Genomic DNA, 23203 nt, shown 5'->3' on the forward strand with positions numbered 1-23203 from the left:
TGTACAGCATTAGTGAGATCTGAGGGCACATGAGCAGTGGGACCAATGCTTCATATGGACACCATGAGCTTGTTACTGATTCCTGAGAGGAGAAAACGCCAGAAATAGTTGTCAGCTCTGGGTTTGTTACTTTCTGCAAGGGTCCCTAAGTCTGGTAGGAGGTTTTGCACAAATCCAGCTGCCAGACTTCTCCAAGGGCTCTTGACTGCAGCAGGGGCTCAAAGTAGACCCAGCTGCAGCAGTCCTCTCTACCACTTGCATAACAAGCCAGACAGAGCAACTTTATTACTCGTAGATAGGCAGCAAGAACTAATAGAAGCCAAGGATCCAAGGCAAGCCAGTCCCCCAGGGCTCAGGAAGGGTGCTCAGGGTGGATGCAGTCTCATTTTTGTGTGCCTCCACTTCACACAGCAGCTGAGAGGCCAGGAAATACTCCTCTCTGGATTTCATACCCCAGACATCCCTTGGAATACTGAGCTCAACACTGCAGAGCACTTATTGTGGGAGGTCAAGGACAGAGCCCAGGCTGTTCTGGACAGTTCCTCCTTCTCTCAGGATGTTGCATTCTTGGTACATTCTTCCCAAGAACTACAAGCAAAGGTCAGTCAAAGTCACTTGGGGATCCATCCTCCTGCACCTTATGCCTCACATTTGTAGCCTGATGTCCCAACAACTTAATTCTCTCCTCCCTGTTTGCTCCACTTAGATGGAAACACGAAGCTCTTCAGTTGGAAGGGATTTGGTAATCCTGCAGATTAATCAAATCTTTCTTTAGCTCCCTCCAACAACATCCTGACAGAGCATTAGTCAGCTTCTGAATATGGCTGATGTCCGGGAACTCAATGCTCTGTAGTCAATCTGTTGCTGGAATAACTGAGTAGCCAAAAAGTCCCTTTTTAGATTCCAAATTTGTCACCCTATAACTTCCAACTAGTTCTGCCCTTTGGAGCCCCATAAAATGATTCTCCTCCCCATTCACGAGGGCACTTTTTTATGCGTAGAGTTTCTAAAACCAAATGGTATGTTTTCACCATGACTCTTCCCTGGTTCAAGTCTTCCACTGCCTCCACCATTCTTTGGAAGGTGGCTCTCAACTTGGGGCAAATTTGCCTCCTGGGGAGCACTTGGTACTGTCTAGACACATTTTTTTCATTGTTGCAAGTAGCGGGTAGTGAGTAGTAGTCAGGGATGCTCAGGATCCTACCAGAAGCAGGACAGCCACCCCGCAACAACAAAGTATCTGGCTCCAGCAAAAGTGCTGGGGTTGAGAAATCTTGATCTAGACACGTCATTGTCCAGGCTCCACCTCTGGACATTCCATGGCTTGTCATATAAAAATGCTCAGACCTGATGGGTGGTATCTGCAAGGGCAGGACTGAAAACAATCATGAGAGCACGGGAGTGTGCCTATCCTCTCTTACTCTGACAATGGGATTCACTGTAGCAGCTAAAACATCCGCGTATTACCCCTCCTCCTACCCAGGCTGTGGTCAGGGAAAAGCTCCAAGTACTGTTGAAACAAATTGCTCTCTGGCCAATGATTAAGAAACAAAAACAAAGACATAAAAACATAAATGCAAATCTAGAAAGAGGCAGCATTCCCTCTGAGCATCACCACAATGCCTGAATCATAAATTGAGTCAAATTCATTTTAGTTTATTTTTTTTACCCTAAAGACATAATCATAGATCTTCTCTACCAATTTTTTGTCAACTGAATATGTGATAAATTGCCTTTTCTTTTCATCCAAAACATTCCTAAAAATGGAAGATCGGACAGACTAATGTTGATCCGTTTATTTTTTCTTTTTTTTTTTTGGTACAGGGGATTGAACTCAGGGGCACACCACCACTGAGCCACATCCCCAGCCCTTTTTTATATTTTATTTAGAGACAGAGTCTCACTGAGTTGCTTAGGGCCTCACTAAATTGCTGAGGCTGGCTTTGAACTCGTGATCCTACTGCCTCAGCCTCCCTAGCCACTGGGATTACAGGCATGGGCTACCACACCCGGCTGTTGATCTGTTTCTTAACCCTTTTGGGGCAAGGATGAGCTGACTAGTTATAAACTCACTTAACTGTCATGTAAATTTTTTTGGTCCAAGTAATCACCAGGTCCTGGTAGGTTTTTTTTGTTTGTTTGTTTTTGTTTTTTTCTCGGCAGTGCTGGGGATCGAACCCAGGGCCTAGTGCTTGCAAGGCAAGCACTCTACTGACTGAGCTATCTCCCCAGCCCAGGTCCTGGTAATTTTACGGCTGAGTCCTACCAAACACTCACAAAGTCATTAATTCATATTTTATTCAAAGTGTTCTAGAAAACTGGGGGAGGGGGTAGATGGAGGCAGACTTCAGCCTATTTCATAAAGCTAGTATAATCCTAAGATTCAAACCTTTCAAGGACAGTATATTAAAATCATAGGAAAATCTCATCAAGCATAGATGCAAACTTCCTAAAAAGTTATCACACTGAATCTAGTTTTGAATTTTGCAAAGTGCCAGGGTTTTGTTTACTACAAAATGGAGGAATGGAGGAAGGTTTAACAAAGAAAATCTATTAATATAACTCACCACATTGACAGACTGAAGGAATGAGAAGAAATCAGAAAGGGACACACGCAGACACAGAGGACTTCAAATAACAAGTTCTTTTTCATGGAGTGGTTATATATTGGTTAGCTTTTGCTGTGTAACAAATAACCACAAAATTTCAGTGACATAAAATAAGCATCTACTTTTCATACATCTTAGGGTAAACTGGTAGACAGCTCTTTTAGGTTGGGCTCAGCTGGGCAGCTTAGCTTTAAATGTCAGGTCTATGGGTCAGATAGGTGACCAGGCTCAGGTCTCTCTCAAGATTCCTGGACCAGCTGGCCAGATGCTGCAAGTTCAGAATCTCATGACAATGCAGAGTGTTGAGAGGAAGTACTTACACACAAAACAAACATACTTGAAGTCCCTGCTTACAAAATTTCTTCCACCATTCCCACTTGGCCAAAGCAACCTTCATGGTTCAGTTCAAAGGCAAGGAGTGGGGGAAGTATATTTTGCCTTTTTAAAAAATTATTCTAATTAGTTACACATGACAGTAGAATGCATTTTGACACATCATACATAAATGGAGCATAATTTCTTATTCTTCTGATTGTACATGGTATAGAATTACACTAGTCATGTAATCATATGTACACTTAGAGTAATAATGTCCAAATCATTCTACTTTTCTTCTTACCTCCATATCCCCTCTCCTCCCTTCACTCCCTTCTGTCTAATCCCTAGCCCTCAGCTTATTGTGTACACTTTGCCTTTTATGGCATAGATGCAGGGGTACAGAACTGGGGTCATTAACTCAATACCTATCCCAGGGCCACAGGGTATGTGAGTATTTTATCATTTATAATTACAAATATGACACAAGCACATATACATTACATATCATATATAATTTTGTATGTTCTAAGTATTTCGGAATAAAATACTTAGCTTCAACCTCCTGTGCCCCACTCCAAAGCATCTGCTTTTATGGTAGATAATCAGTATATATAAAGTCCTTGTAGTTCCTCCCACCAAAAAGTGGAATCTATTTCTCACTTCCTTAAATCTGTTATGGACTGATGATGCTGTGCCCAGCAGAGTGAAGTGGAAATGGATTCATATGAGTTTTAAGCCTAGGCCTCAAGAGACCTTGCAGCTTCTGCTCCCTCTGTAGCAGTGTTTCTCAACCCTCCTATTTTGGACCAGACAATCCTTTGTTGCTGGGGTCTGTGCTGTGTAATTCAGGATGTTTGTCCATGCCCTGGCTCTACGACTAGATGCTAGTAGCAATTCCCACCCACCAGACTCCCCCAAAGGGAAGAGAAATCACTGAACTCACACATTGAGTCTGTTCTTGGGACCTTTCTTGTATTTGCTAGTCTTACAATCCTATCCAAAGAGAAAATGAAATTGTTTTGGCAGGAATTATTCTCCATGATCATCTCTTTCATCTTTTCTTTCTTTCATTCTTTGAATCTCTTCCAAAAATGATTTAAAGAGGTTTACGAAGTACCGAGACAAAATAAATTCATAATAAATAAGAAAACAAAGCGAAGGGGAAATAAGGTTAGCAAAGCACAATAGATCAGGACTGATGTCAGCACGTGGCTGGACAGTTCCCGGGTGCCTCTGGCTCCTGGCTTCACCTAGAGCTACCAGCCTCAATAGGTTTGTATTAGTCAGTTTTTCATCATTGTGACCAAAATACCTGACCAGAACAACTTAAAGGAAGAAAAGTTTACTGTGGTTCATGGTTTCAGAGGTCTAGGTCCATGGTCAGCTGACTCCATGGCTCCAAGCCCAAGGTGCTCACAGTAGCAGGGAAACGGAGAATGGGGGGAGGAGCCAGGGACAAAATAATAATCCCCAAAAAAATAATCCCCAAGGTTCACTTCCTCCAGCCATGCCTGCCTGTGTATAGTTACCACCCAGTAATCCATTCAAATCTTAACCCACCAAATGGATCAACCCACTGATTAGGTTATGGCTTTAATACTATATTCATTTCAGCTCCTGCATTAACACATGAGCTTGTGGGGGACACCTGGTATCCAAACCATAACAGGGTTCTAACCACCACCCTGTCCTCTAGCTGCTTCTGCCCTGCAAGCCGGTAACACTTTCTGTGAGCACTGATTGCTGGCTCCCGCCACACGCCATACCTTTGTAACTAACTCTACTTCTAAATCCTCCTACCTAGCATTTCCCTCCAGGGACTCTGAGTGCAACAGCCTACAAATCACACACCCTAATGCTATATGCCTGTTAGATGTGAGCCATACATACAGCTCTAAGGTCTCAGTGTCGTTATCGAATGAGAAACACAATGAATGAAAAGATCTCATCTTTTAGGAAAGCAAATCTACTCCTGAGGCCAAAATGGGCAAGAAATTCCCTGTGGTTTCTCAATGAAGACATGTAGTATATAAAAACCCCATTCTTTTCTCTAGATCATCTCTAATCCACTCTGCTCAGTATTCAAATATCTCTTCTTATCCATACTGCTCTCTGGTTGATCTCAGTTTCACAGCTTAAACAGCACACACGTGTCTCCACCGTCTCCAATCCTGACTCCTCTCTGACTTCAGTTTTCACTATCCATTTGCCTACATCTGGTTATCCTACAGGTATCTCTAAATTCTGGCATGTCCAAAACAGAACTTTCAATGTTTATTCCATAATCCTCTCCCTCTAGTCTTCCTTGCTTTTGGCAGAAGGCCCCAGAATCATTAACCTGGTTGCCTGGGATATTAGCCTGTATGGAAATGTTAAATAAAATTTACAGGAGGCCATTGGTTTGGACCAAGTTCCTCACTAAGCTCAAAAGATTAAACCAAAATGAAGTTACTCATGCTGAAGTTCCACACCACTAAGTCACAACTAAGTTGTTTATCTGAACTTTCAAGAAATCAGAAAAACAATATTCAAATCCTCAAACAGGAAAATTTTAGCTGATATGATAAGAAATTCCCGTTTTTACCTTTACAAGAAAACATTGAAACAACTAATTTGCTTGTTCTATTTTCTGCTTTCCTCAGCACTTTTCTGTCTATAAAGTCAACCTCCTCTGCTCAGTTTATTAGAACATCTCATTTTTATTGGGGTGAAACACAAAATCTTAAGTGCGGTGTTGCCCAATTCTAGAATTGCAAATAAAATTAAAATCTTAACACTATATTCCTGTAATTTTTTTTTTTTTTTTGCTGAGTGTGTGTGTGCGCGCGCGGCGCACGTGTGCAGAAATCTGTCATCCTTGATTCCTCTTTTTCTCACACTCCATGTCCAAACAATCCATGTATCTTGTTGGCTCCAATCTTTAAAAATTCAGAATCTAACCAATCTTCACCACTTCTGTCACTACTATACTAGCTCAGGCTACCACACTCTCTTATCCTAACAAATTTGCTCCTAACTGGTTTTCCTTCTCCTTTAGCATTCTCCCAGGGCCCCACTGCCAGCAGCCAGTGCATCTGCAGCCCTGACTTTCCCAAGCATCTATCATCTGCTGCTCAAGAACCCTCCAATTGCTTCCCACCATGTTTACAATACAATACAAAGTCTTCACCCTGGTTTATAAGAACTAACATAAACTGGCTCCTGGCTATCAGCACATCTTTACTTTCCACATTCTCTCCCTCCCTCTGTTCTAGTCATACTGAACTCCCTGATGTTTTGTAAGCAGGTCAGGCACACCAGCTGAGGCATCGGACCTCCGTAGCTGCTATTCCCTCTAACTCAAACACTCTTGTCCAGGTAATTACATGCTTCATTCACTCAGGTCTTTGCTCAAAGAGCATGCTCCCCCGCTCAGAGAGGTCTTCCTTGATCATTGGCTCTAAATAGCTCCCCCACTTCCATTCCTTATTTTATTTTATTTTATTTTATTTTATTTTATTTTTTGGCAGGGCTAGGGATTGAACCCAGGGCCTTGTGCTTGCAGGGCAAGCATTCTACCAACTGAGCTCTCTCCCCAACCCTCCTTACTTTGCTTTGGTTTTCTTCATAGTACTCATCAGCACCTGGTGTCACATTAAATATATAATTGTGTTTATTGCCCATATTTCCACTTAGAATGTAAGCTCTAAGAAAACAGAGGTCTTTGTTTCATTAACCCCAGCACTCCTACTGCCTGGCACAATACTCAGTGCATAGCCCTAGATAAACATTTATTTGTTAAATGAATGAAACACTTCATTTAGTTTGTCTAGCTTCTTGACTCAAACTCATCAAGATTCAACAAATATTTGAGTCTCAATCATGTGAGTGGTACTTCACTACACACGTTTAGAACTATAAGTCTATAAAAGTCTGACCTGGATGGTGTTCTTTTAGGTGAGTACTAACTGGGAGGGGGTAAAAGAGCTCCCAGGGTACTAGAACTAGTCTTTACCTGGTGGTGGTTATACAGGTGGGCCCAACAGAACAGAGTTCGCACATAAGAAAGAGCTATTATTAGGCCTACACTTCAGATTTGAATATTTTAAGCTGCACCCTAACTTTTTTGTTTTTTGTTTCTTGTTTAAGTTTCTGACCTATCTGGGCACATCAACGGATAATTTCCAGTGTGGCAAGAGCAATCACACATGAGTCCTGCACAGCCTGCTTTGTAAGCAGTGAGGAAAACCACTCTCCAAGTATCGAGGCTGAAATACCCTGAAAAAAAGGAAAAGATAGGATGCATCTTGTCTTTCTGATATTAGAAACCTCCCAGAGATCACGACTTCTCCGTGCCTGGGATCACCTTCTCACTGTGGTGCGCATCATTTGGTGCCCAGCAAGAGCGCTCAACATTACTGGAGGCTGGATGTGGTTGGGACCAGAGACCTGATGTGAGAAGGAGCAAGGCAGTGCTTTCCTCCGAGGAACAATGGAACAGTTCTGAGTCTACAATGCATACGTGCGTTCGAAGAGAGGACTGCTTCAGGCCGGACGTCACAGACCTTCGGAAGCTTGCAGCCAAGACACATCATCACGCATGCGCATCAGGAAACAGGCGACGCAGGCGCACGGCGGTTCAGCACTGGGCCTCGCGGGGAAGGGACGCCGCGCGCCGGCCGACGGGCGCGCGCTCTGGCAGCGCGGAGCGCGTCATGGAACAGCGGTTAGCTGAGTTCCGAGAGGCTCGCAAACGGGCCGGGCTGGCTGCCCAACCCAGCACTTCGAGCCGGAACGCACAAACCTCTGGAGAGAAGGCGGAAGTAGCTGCGACTCCAAAGGCAGCCCCAGGCTGGCTAACACGGTTCCTGGTACTGGTACGGAAACCGAGGCCCGCGAATGCGCGAGCCCCTCCCAGCCTCGCTCAGGTGAGCGGAGCAAGGCCTCGTCCGGGGGCCTGGCCTCAGGGATGCCACCGCGGCCTCCCCCCAAACTCCGCCCTAGGCCCCGCCCCTCCCTGGGACTCCGCCCCCTCCAGGACAGGCCCCGCCCCCTGGAAGTCGAGCAGCCTGCGTGCCCAGGCTGCTGCAGGCCTCCCTGGAGCTGGGGCGGGACCTTGCGTTTCCTGCCACACTGGTCACCACCGACTCTTGGCTCTGACCTCCTCTTGCCAGCCCGCATGCGAAGCAGCTCCTGAGTCCAGGCAGGAAGCGAGGGTCTAGAATCGTAGACCCCTTTGTAACCAAACCCATGTTTGTATTTATACGCAACTCAAGACGACCAGTGACTTAGGACAGATTGTTGGGCAAGGAAAAAGATTTATTTGGAAAGCCAGCAAACCAAAGAAGATAGGAGACTCACCGACAAAGACCGTCTTAGGAAACTCAGGGACACAAAAGGCTTTTACAGGGACGGAGAGGAGAAGCAAGGGGCAAGGGGCAGGAAGGCTACCCCCTAGCAGGGTCTTCCTCATCTAGAACCTGCTTTCTTTTCTCTTCTGGCACAATATCCTTGAGATAACAATCGACTTTCGTCTCTTAGGTCAGTACCTATAAGTTTTCAGATAAACACGTTATTTTCCTGAAAGTTAAACATTATTTTCCTTTTAAGTAAAGAACATGGTTAGCAAATCCTTGGTGCACACTTGATGTTACCTGAAGATCATCCATATCCTGGTTTCTGTAAACCTAGAGAAAAATGACTGATTAGTAGGTTTTACCCCTCAGGACTTTTCCCTTCCCTTTCCCAAGAACAACTAACTTTGTAGGTAGTCAGTAGGATACAAAAGGCATCTTTCCTAGGAGAACAGGGGAAGCTGGCTGAAGACAAATGTTTTAACCCAGAGGTGGCTTCAGTCAGAAGAGTCATTTACAGCCAAACTGATGGGAGACAACTAATGTATTGTTCACCCGCCTGATCTCCAGAATTAGTGACTTTAAAGTCATCTAAAAGCAACTGAAGCTTGAGAGTTTATTTAGGTTTTCCCAGTTATACCGTGACTTTGGGAAACCTCGGCACAACCAAGAGGGGCCTCAGTCCACTGCTAATAGAGGGTAAAAGGGTCTAAATTGAATAGTAATCAAAAAAGTGGCAGTAATTAAGGCTTCATTTTATTCACACCTGGGGCACATGCCAACCAGTAGCCCAGACAGCCTGTACTTTAGAGATGGGGTTTAAATACAAAAACTTGCAAAAGTGTGGTAACTGTAACTGCCATTGGTGGCATATGCTAATGCATCACCATTGGACTAGAGAAGCATATTCAAGTTCAATAAACTGTTCAAGGCAAAAAAAGTTTTGGATTAGTATGATAGCCTTTCATCCTCAATTTATTTCTTCTGATAATCTCTTATTTTGCAGATGAATTTTAATTTTGATATTCATTTAATTTTCCTTTGTGACTATAGTGGACTGGAGTGTATGTGTGTATGTGGGGGGTACCCAGGACAGAGCATGCCCAGGGATAACAGTGCTTTGCAACAATTTGTGACAAGGCCTTTGTTCCTCATAAGGCCTTTGTTCAAAGAATTCCTTTGAAATGTCAAAATGTATTGAAGCAGTATACCCTGTTCACTTTAAAATTATTTCCCTTAAGTATATCTATTATTGCACAAAATCTAGTTTTTTTGTTTTATTTTTCTGGGTTTTTTTTTTTTTTTTTTTTTTTTAATCAGGAAGAAACTTGTTACTCAATTTTGATTGGGTGGTAGTCTCCACAGTATGTAGGGTTCCCACTCACTTGTAGCAAAAGGGGGCAGCAGGGTTCAACAATCCATTTCCTTTCCTGCAGTTTGTCTCAATTGTCTTTGGATAACTATGGTTCATTAGAACTTATGAGAACAATTGCTCAAGATTTTAGAATCCATTTCCCCTGCTCTTTTCCCCCCCCTATAGTTAAAAACAATGTCTAATCCACACAATGAGCTTTTAACTATAAGTCTCATTTCTAAAGGACTGTGAGATCATTGAGTTGAACTCAGAGGAGCTGAACTTGGAGAAAGCTTCCTTTATTAAAAGCCCCAAAGCTGATGGCCTGACACAAGGATAAGAGGAAATGCTGGACCTCTGGTTGATTCCAGTTCACTGCTTTCCTTTTCAGAAGGGACTTGGCTTTAGCCTCATTTTCATTGGCTGTTATCATTTCTGAGTTTGCTCTGGTGTAAAAATTCTCATTAAAAAAATTTTTTTTTTTTAAATTACAGTCCATCTCTACCTAATAATTTTGATGGCACACTGTGGCCCATCAGAGGCTGTTTTAGCTTTCTTTTTATAATTGCTTTTTCTCAGTAGTCATTGATAAGGAAGTGTTCACATCTTTCATCTTCCTTGCCCCGTATTTTGCTTGGGAAAAAGCAGCCCCCCAAAACCCAATATTTAATTCTGTGATGAGCTTTCTACCACATTAGGACAAAAATGCTTGTTTTCTTTTTTTTTTTTTTTTTTTTTAATCCCACAGAAGCCTCCTGCCTCCTGCCACTTTCCTCAGCCCTGTCCCATGCAGACACTGCCCAGCTCCAGGTACCAGTCCCCAACTTGTGGGCAGCACTTCACTGGCAGCTTGGCTCAGACTGGCCCATGGCTCAGTTGTTCTTCTCTGGAACCACCTGACTAAGCACTGCCTTGCATCACCTCCCAAATATTGGAGTCATCTTGAATTTTTTGTCTTTCCCTCCCCATCATTCATTCAAGTAAAGTCCTGCCATGTGCCCCACTGGTTCTGGCTTCTAATCCTGGGAGGGCAATGTAACTAAGACACACAGTCCTGCTTGCCTAGAACTTGCATGTCAGCTTGGGGCAGCAGGGGAAGGAAGACAAAACCAGACAATAAATGCTATGAAAGGAAACCGTAAATGCGGGGTACTGTGATGGGGGACTGCAAGTGCTGTTTTAAGTTGGGTGAATAGGGAGAGCCTCACTGAGGACATAGACATAATCTCCCATATTATGTCTTCTGATTATATAATCAGAAGGAGCCACCCTTGCATAGACATGGGAATAAGGCTAAGGGTACATGTGGTGACATTGATCTGAGGTTTGTAGAAGAGGCAGCCTGCCTGGTAATGGAAGGGGAAAGGACTTTTCCTTTTAACCCTGTAAGTGCAAAGGCCCTGAGGTGGGAAGTGACTGGGTATTGGAGGAATAGAAATGCCACCCCTAAACTGTTCCTACACGTGATGTAACGGCCACAAATGCTTCTGCACATGGCTTTTATGGCAGAAGGTGAATCAGCACCAGATAACTTCCAAGTGAAGCAGAGGAATTTCCATGTCCCTCCTCTCCCTTGTTTGTTCCCACTGTTAATTTGTTTACCATCTCCACTAATACCTCCCTCTAGCTTTCTAACCTTTCCCCTACTATCCTCCATAATGGCCCCTAATTAGAAGGGTTTTGGAGGGGACCATTCTGACATCCTAGATGGACCTTACCCCTGCCCATCACTAGTTTTATGATTTTAGGGAACTTGCTTTAACCTCTCATTGTTTCCAAACAGTAAATTGGGAATAATAATGCCTGCCTTCTAGATTATGGGAGATCAGACATTTTGGAGGGACTCAGTAAAATAGTGACATATGGGCATTATTTTTTTATGCTTCCTGAATATTAAATAAATTCAACTTACTGCAAATTTCAATTCATATACATTCAATATGTATTCTGTATCCATCAATCCATTATTTCTCTTTGACTCCTGTTGCCACCCTGATCAGTGCCTGGTCCTCCCTTACTGGGCTTCTGCATGAGCAACTAACCCTTCCCCCATAGACTTTCAGTCCCTTGCAGTACATTCTCTACGTGGCAGACAAATTATTGTAAATTGGATTACATTAGTTTCCCTGTGAAGACCTTCAGTGGCTTCCCATTTCCAGTCTTTACTGTGGCCTGCCTTGCCTCCCCCATCATCTCACAACCCATCCCCAACCCACCACCCAGGACCCAGCAGTCACCCTGTCCTCTTCTCAGCCAAGCCAAACCTGTCCTCCCCGAAACATTCTTTCTCTTGGGCAAGAACTATTGTGTGCACTGGTCAGATCTGAAAGGGACATTTCTTTCTTTAATAAATGTTAGGGTAGGGGCATGTTGCTGATGATATTAGGACCTCTCCATTCAGACTTTCCAACCCAGTTGAAAAGACAATAATTACTATGTTGATGCTAAAAAAGAAAGTTCTAACAGTGGAGTTCTAGTGTTGTAAATCTATGGAAGCTGATATTTTGGGTCCCTTTTTAAATATTCATGTGAAGAAGAACAGGGAATTATAACTGAAGAGGCAGTTATAAAAACTGAAAGACCTGCTCTGTATTGAGAATCTGTTGTGTGAGGTGCTGTATTTGGCTCTGGAGATGCTAAAGGGCATGACATCCATGGCCCACACGTATGTATGAACTGATGCGTGTGACCTAAATTCACAGCGAGTTCAGTACTGAAGAGTTGGTACCGTGGAGAGAAGAGCCAGTTTGTGCATTGGGAGGCACAGGGGCACCCTCCCTGGTGGCCAGGGCATTTCCAGTTCACTTGCTGTGCTGGCCCTGGGAGGAAGGAGTTGGGGAAGGGAGGGGAGCTGGAGGAGATTCCAGGGTGCAGAATGTCTTTGGTAATAAGACCAGTTGAGTTGGAATAGAGGATCATGTGGAGAGGAAGCTTCCTATAGCTACCTACCCCATGGGTCTTCCATTAGCACCCTGCCCAGGGGCTATGCACTGGCATTTCTTTTCTGTGGAAATGTGGGGGGCCTTTGGCTTCCAGCTACAGGGGTTGAATCTTAACCTGTAGGCAGTGGAAGTTTATTGAACATTGTGGATAGAAGGGTGGCATGTCATTTAAAAATTAATTTAGCAGTTGTGTCTCTGCTGTTTGCGGAGGGAAGAGACAGGAGGCAGAGAGTTTGCTCAGGAGGTGCTGGCTGGGCCCTGGGACAAGTGACAAGACCTGAGGATGGTGATGGGGTGGAATGGTAAGAGGCCCCCAGTAATGGCTGTAGCACTGATTTCTTTTTGCCTCCCTGTTGTGTGTGTGTAGTGTCCACTTTAGAATCATGTCACTCATAATACTTTATCTAATCAAATCATCAAGTGTACGTTGACTGTGTGGGAGGCAAACTTCATGGCTGTTGCATTATCAATTACTGGGCAGTTTTTGTTTGCGGCACAAATTAGCTTTTGTTAGCAGCAGGCTCATCAGAAGAAATGACTCCCACGAATGGGACTCCATCTGAGTGCTGTCAGGTTTTTATGGGGTCACATCTCGCTAAGTGCTGATCAGTTTGGGTACAGCTGAAGCACAGCATATGCGCTCTCCGGCAATGCTTGTTTTAGAGAATAGGGCAAGAAAATAGGAATCAATGAGCCAGCAGCCTTCCTGGAGCAACGAGGAGGCTTTTCAGATGAGTTCGTCCTCTCGCTCCATTACCCTGTTATTCTGCCCTGTGTTGCTTGTGTCTCCTAGGAAGCTGCTCAGCCTGGGAGCAGCTCCGCCCAGCCCCCTCGGAGTGCAGCCCTTCCTCCGCCATGGGATCAGTCTCCTCTGATCAACGTCACCTTTTTGAAGGTTGCTTCTCTGGTGGTCCTTCTGGGACTGTTTGTGGAGCTGGAAATTCGGCCTGGCTTATTTTGTCCTCTCCTTGTTCTACTGGATGTACGTAGGGACCCGAGGCCTGAGGGATAAGAAGAAGGGGGCGAAGAGCGCCTTACTCTGTGTTCAACCCAGGCTGCGAGGCCATCCAGGGCACCCTGACAGCAGAGCAGTTGGAACGGAGCGAGAGTTACAGTTTAGACCCCTGGCGGGCAGGTAGACCCCTGCTCCACTGTCCTGCCAGCAGCGGGGGACCAGCCCTCCCACCCCTGGAGCGTGTGACTTGGGTTCAGGACGCACAGGACTGAGGACAGCTCGCAGGTTGGCTCTGTGGCTGTGTGACTCTTGGACCTCCAGTTTTCCCTGACTTGCTGCTGCAGTTTTTATCTTTAAACTTCTCTTTGGTGAAATTCTCCAGAAGGACATGACCTTTAGGGCTGATGCAGTTTATAAAAGTTGCTCAGAAAAGGAGATCTGTTTGTCTTGTCATTTGAGAGATATTCTGAGCACTAGGAAGGCACTGGGAGATTGTCTATTTGAAATATTGAGCTATTTGGAAGTAATGATTAAGTACAGCAGGGCTGTACGTTAAACATAAATTGTTTTCTTTAAGACTTAATATTCCCAGCAGCTTGGGAGGCTGAGGCGGAGGATTGAGAGTTCAAAGCCAGCCTCAGCAAAAAGTGAGCCATTAAGCAACTCAGTGAGACCCTGTCTCTAGCTAAAATACAAAATGGGGCTAGGGATATGGCTTGATGGTCCAGTGCCCCCTGAGTTATCATACTACCAAGACAAAAAAAAAAAAAGAATATTTTTAGCATGTTATTTTTTTCAAATTTTTGGTTTGTTTTTGTTTCTATTTTACCTTCTGCTTTTAATTCTTGCTTTTTTTTGTTCATTAATGATATTTGAAATGTAAAATGTCTTTTAAAACATTTTCTTTTCAGAAACAGGTCCCATTCATTGCCCATCACCATCTTTGATTCTTCTATATCTTGTCCCCATTGGTAAAAGAAGAGAGTCAAAGTCCTAAGTGACAGGCATGGGGAGAGATTTCACAGAGTCATTATCAGGGAATTGATAAATGGTTATTAATGATAAATTCAGCGAGAAAAACTTCTCGAGTGTGTAAAAGGGGAGGGCTGACAAAGGGCTCCCGACTTAATGACTGCTTGGGTGCGTCTTATTTTCTGAGGGCTTTTAAAGTCCTTCACTTGTGGACTCTGATGAGAAATTGCATGGAGAGTGTCAGTCAGGCCTGAGTCAGTGTTCAGAGGGACACTCAAACACTGAGCCAACATCCGCCCAGCCCTATCTTGTATTTATTTAGAGACAGGGTCTCACTGAGTTGCTTAGCACCTTGCTGTCACTGAGGCTGGCTTTGAACTCATGATCCTCCTGCCTCAGCCTCCCAAGCTGCTGGGATTAGTCCACCATGCCCGGTGAACTGTTAATTTTTATGTTGTGTTATGAAACTCAACATTCATGAATCATTGTTTAGTAATAGAGGCCCATTAATTCTTCTGTTCTTTCTTGCCTGATTTACTTATTAAAGCAGATTCTAGCTCAGTCTACATTTATCTTTCCTTTATTCCAGTGCTAGCCTTCCGGGTAGTCACTTGGGATAACGATGATGAAAGAGCGGACATGTTGCCAGTCGTCTGAGCACACAGCCCGGGAGGAATGGGGCAGGGGACAAAGTAAAGCACGTGGGTAACAGCGAAAGAGTGGGGCAGTTTTAGTTCTGGGGATTGCGGAGGGTGTTCTCATCACTCCATCCTGTGGACTCAGTGACCTGGGGTCCCGGCCCCTGGTTGAACTTTCTCCACTGGACACTGCTCGTCCTCCCGCCCTTTGCCGCCAGACTCTGTCCTCGGAGTCATCCAAGTGAGCAGGAGGACCCTCCTAGTTCACAGGGAAATCTTCCTCCTGGGAAATCTGTCTGGACTGGGCACGTAGAAAGAATGGGAAACAGATATATTCCCATGCAACATGAGAATTTTTATTTAAGGTATGATTTTGTGTTCTGATTTTATTTCATAAGGCTTTCTGAATTCCCCAGATATTTTTACTTCGCTTACCCCACTGTCTTTCCTGTTTTTACTTTTTATTTTTATTTGTTTGTTTTGGGCATCAGGGATGGAACTCAGGGGCAGCTTAACCACTGAGCTACATTCCCAGCCTTTTCTTTGATTGTTTTTTTTAATTTTTTAAAGTTGTCAATGGGCCTTATTTTTATTTAGTTATATGCTGTGCCAAGAATCAAGCCTCACATGCTAGGCAAGTGTTCTACCACTGAGCCACAGCCCTAGCCCTGGTTTTTGTTTTTGTTTTCGTTTTTGTTTTTTTGAGACAGGGTCTCACTAAGTTACTGAGACTGACCTTGAACTTAACAATCCTCCTGTTTTTGCCTCCTGGGTAGCTGGGCCTGTTTCTAAAAAGCCCATTGCAAGGGAGAAGTCTCTCTAATCAAAGTTTTATTGCAATGCCCAGGGCAATAATAATTATCATATGAGAGAATTAATTTATATTTTAAAATGTATCATTTAGGTTTCCCTGAAACACAATGCCTGTGATTCTGAATTAGGGAGGTTTGGATCCATACAATAATCCCACTAAGGTAGAGACTTCCCTTCAGCATACAAGAGACTCAATTTTTGAGAAGCCTTAGTAGCACTCTTTATTTGAATGTGTGGCTGCTTCTAATGAGGTAGAGCCCAGATTACCCTGAACCAGTTTTTCGTGGAATTCTCCACGAGCAACTCCTCAGCCCTTTTTGCTCACTTCCTCCCAAAGGTTACATGTAACATGGCAGAATGGAGTGTGAGCCAATTATGTGCCCAGCAGGGAGGAGAAGAATGGACAGGGCTTATTTGCTGTTTTTATCAGACCATTAAGCTTTAGGTACCATCTTGATTTTCTGAATTTGGCCCTGTTGATCTCAGACTTTCCACTCAGGGCCTGACCATTAGCCCTGAGAGAGGTTTCCATTAAAGGCTGCTCTGTCATCGGGGAAAGAGATGTATTCTGTCCCTGTGGTGACTGTAGGCACTAGTGAGGTCGTTTCTAAGTCTCACAAGTAAGTTGGTTTTTGCTTTTGCTTACAGTGTCCCATCTTGTCTTTTCATAGGGACTATTAAACCTCTGGAAGGGACTCCAAAGTGACATCCAGTGTGTCCCTGCCCCTCTCCATCTTGGGCAGGGACACATTTATTTCTGACTAAAGATGATTTTTGTTTCTAGTGACCCTTAAGGAATCCAGTTACAAGATTCATGCACTCCTCAAGAAATTCTTTACTAGAACTTTTGCCACCCTGGGTTATTTCTTCTTACTCTAAGTGGGCTTGGAGCACTCGAAGCTCTGTGTGACTGTCTTCCAGACTGGTGGACCGTCACTCAATCCTCCTCTCTTAGCCCTCTCTATACTTCAGGCTAAGTCATTTGAACTATAACTCTGGGTCACAGTCAAGTAGCCCTAACCCATTCCCAGGGTCCACTTCAGGGCAGGGATGAATGTCTCTGTTGGTCTATGCAATGACCTTTCTAAAAGCTTTGGAGTTTTACTAATGAGGACTTAGGTGTATGTATTTTATGTTACTAGGATTATACTTTGAGCATAAGAGGTCTTCCACATTTACCCTTTTATTTGTGGAGGGGGTGGTACTGGGAATTGAACTCAGGGGCACTCAACCTCTGAGCCACATCCTCAGCCCTATTTTGTTATTTTATTTAGAGACAGGGTCTCACTGAGTTGCTTAGCACCTCGCCATTGCCGAGGCTGGCTTTGAACTTATGATCCTCCTGTCTCAGTCTCCCAAGCCACATGGGCCACTCTACCTGGCTACATGTGCCTTTTGATTAGTCTGTGCAGAAGATTAGGCTCAAAAACTGTGCTATAAAAAGTTAGGAAGTTACACAATTGGACCAACCAGTGATCTTCAGCTGGGGAGAAGAAAGACAAACTTGAACTATGTGGTTTTTGTTCCTGCCACACACCAGCAAATATTTTTAGGAGCACTGGTCTTGGTGCTCCTGTGGACAGCAAAGAAGCCCTTGCAAAGCTTGGGTGACTAAATACGGGCTGCATGCAGGGGTGGAGTTGGGATGCGGTGGAACATCTTGCCACCAGGGGGAAGCATAGAGCTGCTATATCCCGTGGGGCCCTTCGCATCACACTTGATAATTTATGTAATGTGGAAAACGTCCTGGGATGTTTATCTGAACCACTTGTGCTGCTTTTCCAGGCCTTCCTTTCACTTTAAGGTTCACAGAGGAGGGCTCATTAGAGGTCCTGGGAAAGGCATAGAAAGCTACCACAAGTGATTTATGTGCATATTTTAAAATACAACAACGGCCCCTACCTAGACTTAGCAGTCTAGGCACTACTGCAGCTTTGAGGGAGCTGGGGGTGGGGATGAGTAGGAACTTAACGTGCTGGAAGAGAAAAATTGGTCTGTAAAGCAAAGAAAGTAAAGTTTGAACTAAATGCTTTGGTTTCTCTGACGCACTTTTCCTTTTGCAACTGTGGAGCGTTGGGCTGGATAAAGACTTGGAAATGTAGAGTTTAAGTGAAGATAGGGCATCTAGGACCTATGTACTTCCTACAGGTTGAGAAATAGAACATTACCAGCTACTCTAGAAGTCCTTCAAATGCTAAATAAAATCTCCAGCCTCCTCCCTAGATGTAATGACTATCTTGACTGGGGTGCTAATGGATACCTTCATCTTTTTTAGAGTTTTACCACCTAGGTATATATTCCAAAACAACGTGTATTGAGCAGAAGCACAAATCTGGCTGAGAACGAAAGGACAGTGTTGCCCTCTGTGACAAAGTTGCCCAAAAGAGCCATATGCTGGATCGTCTCTAGGTAACCTGGTTTCAGCTTCCCCAGGAGTTTATAAGAGCCTCCTCTGAGGAAATACATGGACAGGTCATGAACTGGTTTTGGGAAACACAGGCTCACCGAAGTTGGCATCCCCTAGGGCTGCAGTGGGGGCCAGAGACCAGGTGTCCAGAAAAATACGATCCATGGTGTGGATCTCTTGACTTTCGGCCTCACCACTGCCTACCTTCAGCTTCTGCAGCAACCTGGAACGGAGCACTTCAGTAGCGTGAAAGGAGCATCCTCAGCTGATCCAGAAAGCAGGGAGAACAGCAGCTTTATCAGACAGATTTAAGAAAAGCCAAAAACGTCAAAATACCTGAGTCAGATTCACACAGGAATTCTGTCCTTCAGTTTTAAGAAATGGATCAGTAGAAGCAGGGATTTTGGTGATGACAGCTCTATTTCTGGAGACACCTGAACCAGACACACTGGTTCTCTTCTATGCAGGAGGCAGCCATCATTGCCATCAATTATCCTCTGGGCATCCCCTGCCCGCACCTCTGGTGTTGAGCCCATGTTTTTTCTATACAATGTCTTTCCCTTTCTTGATCTTCTTCCTCTTTTTATCTGGAGTACTTCCTCTAGTAATTTCCTGAGGAAAGGCGTGTGGGGAAAGAAACATGCTGAGATGGTGCAGGTCTACAGAGGGCTTTATTCTGCAGTAATTTATACTTGGGCTGGGTACAGAGGGGGGCTCATTGTTTTATGATTATTTTGAAAGCATTTCTCCATTGCCTTTTGCTTCAAGTATTACTGTTGAGGAATCTGAGGCTATTCTGACTCTGGATCCTTAATATTATCTCTGGTAGCTTATAGAATTTTTTTCTTTGTCCCCATGATTTGAAATTTCACAAGGATGTATGTGCCTTTTGTGTTTTCTTCTTTCTTTCCTTTGTTAGGCTAGGTACTTGGTGGGTCCTTCTATTCCGGGAAATTTCTTGTTTCTATGATAATTTCCTTCCCTTTCTCATTTTCTGTATTCTGTCTTTTTTAGAATTTCTATTATTCTAATGTAGGACTTTCATGATTGTTCCTCTACTTTTTAATCTATTTTCTCACAGTTCTCTTTTAAGTAGTTTTGTTTGGGGTTGGGGAGTGGAAATGAGATGAGATTTCCTCAATATTATCTTCCTTCTCAGTTTGACTTTTTCATTTCCTTATAAGGTTTCTCATTTCAAGAGCTTTGTATATTCCTTGACTATTCTTTTAAGTAGCACATCATGTTCTTGCTTCATGGAAGTTCTTTTACTTCTCCAAGAATATTAATTGTAAAATTTGATTTCCCTGTTTAATTTCAGTTTCTGCCAAGTTGATTTTTTTCTGTATATTTGAAAAATACCTTTCTCCCATATTAAGAGCTTTTCCTTAGATATAAAACTTGGCTACATGCTCACAGCAATGAATGGGAAACTTAAAGAAAAAAACTAATTGGAGTTCTGAGAAGGTGGGTGGGGCTGTCAATTTTGAGCTTCAAAGTAGTTATCAGGCTGGGCTGTTTGTTGGAGAATATGTTATTTTTAGGCATTTATTCTTCAGGTGATCTGACTGCCCAGGAAATGATTTCCAGTATCTTGCCATGAGGGTAAGGACCAATATGCTAGTGTACAAGGGAACAAGTGTTGAAACAATGTAAAAACTGTAATTCAGAGCCAGTTCCAGTCCAGAGCATCATTTATAATGAGGACCCCAAGAACAGGAGGTGGGAAGGGCACCATCAGTCCAAGCCTGTAAGACCTGGTGCCACCTAGTTGTAGCCTAGCCTCACCCTTGCTGTGGTAGAAAACAGTACCAAAAAGTGGGGTTGGAACTGACAAGCAAGAATTTGCTGAGTGTCTCCCTTACTTAGCAACATAACAGCAGGTACACATGGTCAAACTCATTCCACATCCACAAGAGGGAGTGTCTGCATGTTAGACACTGGTGAATTATTGAAGGTCTGGTTTTTGTTTTTTTTTAAAGCAGTTAACTGCTTAAATTAGCCAGAGAGATTAAATTAACTGGCCCAAGGTCAGACAGCTATTAAGTGGCAGAGTTAGGATTCATATCCTAGTCTATTTGAGTCCAGAGCTCCGTGCTATTATTTTCCTTTAAATGCTTTTTTCTGAGTAAAACAAATCATGCTTACTGTAGATATCATAGAAAATATATGAAACTCCAAATATAATTTTTAAAAAACAACTACAAGGTCACCAAAACATGGTGTAATATTCTTTCATAAGACTGCACCCTAATTTAAAATTTATAATAACAATTCACCATTGAGTTGATTCTCCCCTAGTTTGGGTCATTTAGGCTGGTGTACTGATACTCTTCCCATGTGTCAGCCAAGGGCAGCAGGCATAGGCAGAAGGGGCAGGGTCCTAGACAGGTGCCTGGAGTGAGGACTGCTGATTGAAGGGGGTTCCCAGGGACGAGTTCAGTACCCTGGAGAGCGCCATGGCGGTCCTGGCTGGAGCTCTTCAGGGTTCTGAACTGCTTCCCCAGAGTGGACGGCTGACTGGGACCACGTGCAGCAGGGTTGGAGGCAGGGGTGGTTTCTTGGTCTCTGATTTATCCTCACTGCTTCCCAGATCGTTCTCACACTACACCTTTTCTCATGCCGGCCCCTCAGCTGGATTCCATAGCCTAACTGATTTCTACACATCCTCTAACGTTCCATTCAATCACTGATTTCTCCTTGAGTTTCCTCAACCTTTTCCTTCAGTGATTTCCCCTTTCCTTCCTCTGAATTTCTCTTGGACTTTCTATGTGCCACTCTAGATTCTAATTATCTGTTTGTCTGTCCTAATTAGCTACGTGTTCCTTGAGGCAGGGACCGTGTCTTGGTTATCTTTGGTTCTAGTAAGTACTCAATAAACAATATTAAAAGTAAAAAAAAAAAAAAATGTGTGCATTTTCTGTAGGTAAAGGGGAGAGATTGAAGGTGATTCTCAGGGGCTGTTCTGCTCCTCAGGCAATATTTGTTGATGTCTAGAAACAACTTTTTCAGTCCCAATTCAGGGACAGGTACTCCTGGCACATAGTAGGTAGAGAACATGGATGCTTCCAAATGCCCCATGATACAAAAGCCCCTGCAACAGAGAATTATCAGGCCTAAAATGATATTCATGATGAAGTTAGGAAACCCAATTTTAGAACAAGGACGTGGATTTAATCAAACTCTTCTTCAATCGATTCAAGGTCACCAGAGAGCAGTGAGTCCAACTGGATCATTTTACAGGTGAGGAAACTGAGAGATTGCAGGGCCAGAGCCAGGCCTTGCACTGTGGCACCTTTCCACATTGCTAGCTACTCTGGGCTGATATTAGCTTCTAGCCACCCAGTCCAGAGTGAAACAGGGAAAGAATGACTTTCTCAGTGCACACATTCTGGGTTCAAAGACCAGGTTTTGAGGACAAGAATGAAATGGTCTGGACCAGAGGAAGAATTCTGAAGTCATAGTAAGGCACAGCCAGTTTCCTCTCACCTTGTCCCTGCATGAGTCTCTTTTCTACAAAGATATGCTACAAACTTAGTTACCCAGTGAGAAGAATTCACTCAATGGCTCATTTCCTAACAATTCAATCTGTTCTGGGAAACTAGAGATTAGCCTGTGGAAAAGTGAATTATTTTAAACCACTCTGCATTAAAACCAATTAAGGCTCTGGAGGGCCCCATCCTGCCATAGGAGGATTCACTCTAATTGCTTCAGACCAAAGGGATACAACACAATTCTCTTCCATCAGCAATAATAGCATTTGGAGGAATGAACTCAATTTCTAAGGGAAGCCTTGAACAAAATGTGATGGCTACCTCCCTCTTCAAGTGCTTCCAATTTAGAATGCTTCTGATCCCAGCGAGTATCAACCTCGTCTCTTGTGAGTCACACCTGCCATTTTCCCAGCCATAACTGTGTGCCCAAACTTCTCCTATTCACCTCTGTCAAGTTAGAAGAGCTGAATGATCCAGGCATAATACAGGGTGAATCATTCAAGGATGGAAATGTAGAAAAGGGGAATCTGTGTGCTCTTGAATAAAAGAGCCTTCTAATAAATTTGGTGAATTGTCTTCAAGGGAACCAGCTGACTGTGTTAATCATTTATTGTATATCATTACTGTCTGGTGCATATGCGATTAGCTGGAAGTTATATTTGTGGGTCCACTGAGGTTCTGAAATGATGCAGAGGGGAAGCTAGCTTCTGCAGAAGGAGCTCAACTTTCTCTGCTGAAGTTTTCCTCAGACCATCTAAGACTGTTCCTGTACTGGCTGCTGTTGGCATGAGAAGGTGACGGGTGTGGGGGCAGAAAAGGAAAATAGGCAGCAGAGGAACAGGAAAACTGTCTCTCAAAAGAGCTCCTGGCCCTTTTTCCTACATGTACAAGAACACATATACACACACACACACACACACGGAGAAGCAGTTCAATAACTCAGAATTTGAATATAGACAGATCTATGATTAAAATCCAATCTAACTCCTTCACTGACCTTTGGAATTTTTTTTTTTTTTTTTTTTTTTTTTTTTTTTTTTTTTGGTACCAGGGATTGAACCAGGGGTGCTTAACAACTGAGCCACAACGCCAGCCCTTTTTACTTTTTATTTTGAGACAGGGTCTTGCTAAATTGCTGAGGGTCCCACTAAGCTGCTGAGGCTGGCTTTGAACTTGGGGTGATCCTGCATCAGTCTCCTGCTGGGATCAAAGTCATGTTCCACTGAGCCCAGCTCGACCTTCAGATTCTTTGTCTATAAATTAGAATAAAAAATGCTAATCACCCCTGGTTGACAAGGGGGTTTATTTGGGGGGATGTATACATAGCATGTGGCTATCGAAGGCACTGAATAAATCCTCTTTTACCATAGG

The 23203-nt window shown here is 43.7% G+C and overlaps 1 pseudogene across 1 annotated transcript; it reads left to right on the forward strand.

The window, feature by feature from the left end:
- The first annotated feature begins 7395 nt into the window (after positions 1 to 7395).
- LOC306666324 (SAYSvFN domain-containing protein 1-like) lies at positions 7396 to 14239 on the forward strand (annotated as a pseudogene). Its single transcript, XR_013766705.1, has 2 exons — positions 7396 to 7834; positions 13350 to 14239. The product of XR_013766705.1 is annotated as an SAYSvFN domain-containing protein 1-like (transcript).
- Positions 14240 to 23203: the final 8964 nt, after the last annotated feature.

Source organism: Sciurus vulgaris (genome assembly GCF_902686455.1).
Source record: "Sciurus vulgaris genome assembly, chromosome: 7".
Classification (NCBI taxonomy): domain Eukaryota; kingdom Metazoa; phylum Chordata; class Mammalia; order Rodentia; family Sciuridae; genus Sciurus; species Sciurus vulgaris.